Source organism: Gekko japonicus, unplaced genomic scaffold, assembly GCF_001447785.1.
Source record: "Gekko japonicus isolate JY-2015 unplaced genomic scaffold, Gekko_japonicus_V1.1 scaffold4687, whole genome shotgun sequence".
NCBI classification, from domain to species: domain Eukaryota; kingdom Metazoa; phylum Chordata; class Lepidosauria; order Squamata; family Gekkonidae; genus Gekko; species Gekko japonicus.
The window spans coordinates 60,130-64,315 of record NW_015164344.1 but is presented as its reverse complement, the minus strand read 5'-3'; positions in this window follow the sequence as shown (position 1 = coordinate 64,315).

The window sequence follows — 4,186 nt, the reverse complement described above, 5'->3', positions numbered from 1 at the left end:
AGGAGAAACTCCACATTCAGAGGCACTAATCCTCTGAATCCCAGAGCCAGGAGGCAACCTCAGGGGAAGGCCTCAGCCTCTCTCCCTTATTTGTGTGGCTATCCAGAGGAACTGACTGGCCACTGTGTGAGACAGGATGCTGGACTAGATGGACCACTGGTCAGATCCAGCAGGGCTCTTCTTATGTTCTTATGTTCTGTCACGCAGCTGCAAAGGCACAGGAGCACTGTTCGCAAAAACAGCACGCCCAAATCCAGTTTTGTTGCCGTTCTGACACATTGGCTCTGCGTTTATTTCTCCATTTCCCCCTCAACCGTCTTGTCCTTGCGATAACCCTGCGAGGAGGTATGCTAGAGAGAGAGAGAGAGAGAGAGAGATTGGCCCAAAGTTTCCAAGCTGAACTTCTACTGCACCGTAGGGCTTTGAACCTGGGTCTCCCCAGATCCTAAGGAGCTGCGGTGGCTCAAGTGGTTAAGACGCTGAACTGCAGGCTGTGGAAGGTCGGTAGTTCAGCAGTTCGAGACCCGGGTTGCCGCATGACGGAGTGAGCTCCTGTCTCTAATTCCAGCTCCTGCCAACCTAGCAGTTCGAAAGCAAGAAATTGCAAGTAGATAAATAGGTACCACTTCAGTGGGAAGGTAACAGCGTTCCGTGCGCCTTGGCGTTTAGTCCTGCCGGCCACATGACCACGGAAACGTCTTCGGACAGCGCTGGCTCTTTGGCTTGGAAACGGAGATGAGCACCACAACCCTAGAGTCGGATTCGACTGGCTTTCGAGCAAGGGAGACCTTTACCTTTACCTCCCCAGATCCTAGTTTGGCAGTCTAACCACAACAGTCGCACTATATCAAATTCCACAAAACTCCCAAACCAAATTTACACACACACAGAGCTTTATACTTGTGTCAAATAGTGGATGACACCCAAATTCAACTGGGGAATAATGTGTGGAGGAAGGGACTAAACCAGTTGCATCCCTGCCTGCCCTGCAGTTGTTAAGGGGGGAGGAGGTAAACTGGCCGGTGTATTTCCCCAGTCTGGACAATCCTCCTCCTGCTTCATTAGCAATTCATTTCCCTTTCAATGGCCTGGCAAAGGTCAAATGCGGGTTCCCGACGTGAGCCGGATCCCAGAGGCGGGCTATCTTGCGAAGGGTTAAAGCTCCCGAGGCGGCGGTTCCCGACCTTTCTCCCAGTCTGGGCGGGGAGACGATCAAGATCTTGAAGCCAACACTTCCCTGCCCCGTTTGTGATCCTGACCCTGGCTGGCAGCCCTTCGGCGTAACCTCGGTGAGTATGAAACGATTTTTCAAAGATGCTTTATCGCGGCCGTAGGTGATAAGCAGGGGCTGTGGAACTCCCCGCCACAAGATAAGTCTGCATGAAAATTAGACAGATGCGTAGAGGAAGAGATCTGTTAACTTAAGCAGAAATTGTGGAGCCTGCAGGTCTGGAGGCAGTTTACCGGGGGAAGGGTGCGCAAAAACAGTTTTTATTTTAACAGTTATCTTCCGCCTTTCGGCCCTAATTTTATTTTGAAAAAGCAGTTGCATGCCGCCTTTCGAGCCAAATCGGGCCCCCGAGGCGGCGAACATCAGGCGTTAAAACATTTAAAATGGGTATATATTTAGCAGTACAATAAAAAACGTTTAAACATGAAGGAATCGCTGCTTGTAGTTTTATTCTCTGCTTGTGGAAGCACGTGGTGGGCCCCAGGGAAACGAGGGCCGGGGAAGCCCTGGTTTAATCCGCGGAGGCAGTTTTTGGTATTTAATTATTTTATATTTTAGAAGCATCATTTTGTTTTCGGGCTGGCGGGAGGAGAGGATCTTTCGGCCCTTAAGAGGCCTTTTCAAATTCAAAACACGTCGTGTTTAATTAGATCTCTTGCGATCCTGATCCAGTTCAGGTTTGCAGAGTCCTCCGCGGACTTCCCCGTGGAGTTTCGCGGGACTGACTTCCAATTCCAAGTAGACCTTGGTTTACAAGCCCCCTTTCCCCAGAATTCTGAAACGGCTAGCCAATCAAGGAAAAGTAAATTTTAATTTTGATGAAAATTAATTTTATTTATTAATTATATTTATTCGGGATTGTATTGCCAGTTTCGGAGTGGAACACTTAAAACTGATATTGCAGCCGACGCCAAAAATGCTGAATATCAAGGATCTAATTTTTTTAATACAATAAATGTAATGGCTGTCTAGAATTAAAAAACAAAAACGGGCGCATGGAATGCCGTATCCGTAGAAGCCCAAAAATTGTCTCCACCCAGATAACCTAGGAAGCAATGGACGTAGGTGACCCGTTTACGTATTCTGCTATTGCTGTGGGTTTTCTTCTAAGGTTTTTCTGCCATGTGTCCTTAATACGTTTGAACTGGGGGGAACGGATAAGCAATCACGTGGCAATGAGTTCCGTAGGTTAGCTTTTTTATGTGTCCCAGGATTTTTCTTGCCTCCCCCCAAACTGCTGAAACCATTCATTGGGTGGCCCCAAGTTCTAGAACTTTCTGTATGTGGGGGAGCTCCACGTGGTTCACAGTGTTGCCAGTCTCCATTAGGCCCCTTCCCCCCCAAAAAAAAAGGAAAAATATTTTGAGCTTCTCTTCATTTTGGAAACGCCCCTCATCATTTGAGTTAATGGTTCAAAGCAGGCACTATGGTAGTCTTTTTCTGAATCCAGCCCTATAAAAGTTAACAAGCTGGCCAATGTGAGTGCAGGCCATCCATTGTCTTCTCTGAGGTAGACTGCCTCTGAGCAGGGAGGCTTCATTCTTCTCTTGGGTAGCAATTACCAATTGATAGGCTGCCTTTCTGTGCTGTTTTTCATCATGCCAGCTATAAGTCCTGGGAAGGAGGGGAAGTGTTATCAGCTGTGATAGCTAAATTGTGCCTTTGTGGGTTAGAGGCAAGATACCTCTGAATACAGGTGGAGGAGCAGCAACATGGAAACTCACAGTCTTAAATGTTCAGCTTGTGTATTCCCAGACATGGGGGTACTCTGCTAGGTGGATAGAGATTTATAAAATTATGCATGGAGTGAATTGAGAAAGAGACTTTTTCCTCCCTCCCAAAATCCTAGAACTTGAGGGCATCCAAGGAACGTGATGTCAGGACCAATGTTCCCCCTAAGCGGTGGAGTCTTGTGAGCAAAAATTCTACTTTGTGAGCTACTGGCATTAAAGTTGTGAGTGAGCGATTTGGCTGCTGCATAAATTAGTTTACTCTGGAGCCCTCCTTCCTGAGCGAAGACAAAAATGTGTGAGCCAGAGGCTAAAAAACTGTGAGCTAGCTCACGCCAACTCAGCTTAGAGGGAACACTGGTCAGGACAGACAAAATCAAATACTGCTTTACACAGAGAGTGAATAAAGTGTGGAATCTGCCGCCAGAGGCTGTAGTGATGGTCACAGGCGTAGATTAGATAGATACATGGAATATAGGTTTATCAATGGCTCCTAGCCATGGTGACTGAGGGGAAGTTCCACGTTCAGGTTCAGAGGCAGTGAACCTCTGAATCCCAGAGCCCGGAGGCAGCATCAGGGAAAGGCCTCGACCTCTATGCCCTGTTGTTGACCCTCCAGAGGAACTGTTTGTCCACAGTGTGAGGCAGGATGCTGGACTAGGTGGTCCACTGATCTGGTCCATCAGAGCTCTTCTGAATGACCTTCAGTTTGATCCAACAAGGCAGTACTTGTGCCTTCACAGAGCACCGTTTTGTCATTTGCAGTTAGCCACGCACTGCTGTGTATAGCTTACTAAGTAGGATCCTATTATGTAATTTTTGCAGGGCTTCTTGTGTCCTGTTAATACTTACACTGTGCTTCAGTTCTTTCTGGTTGGTTCTAGACTTCCATACTTTGTCTGTTCCATCCTGATCGTTGTATTGACTTACTCTGTGTAATGCACCTTGAGTCCCCCATGAGAAAGACAGACTATAAATAATGTAAGTAAATAAATGTTTTAATAAATTAAAAAATAATTGGACCTATGGCCAGTGTTCCCTCTAAGCTGAGTTAGTGTGAGCTAGCTCACAGTTTTTTAGCCTCTAGCTCACACATTTTTGCCTTGGCTCAGGAAGGAGGGCTCCAGAGGAAACTAATTTATGCAGTAGCCAAATTGCTCGCTCACAACTTTAATGCCAGCAGCTCACAAAGTAGAATTTTTGCTCACAAGACTCCACAGCTTAG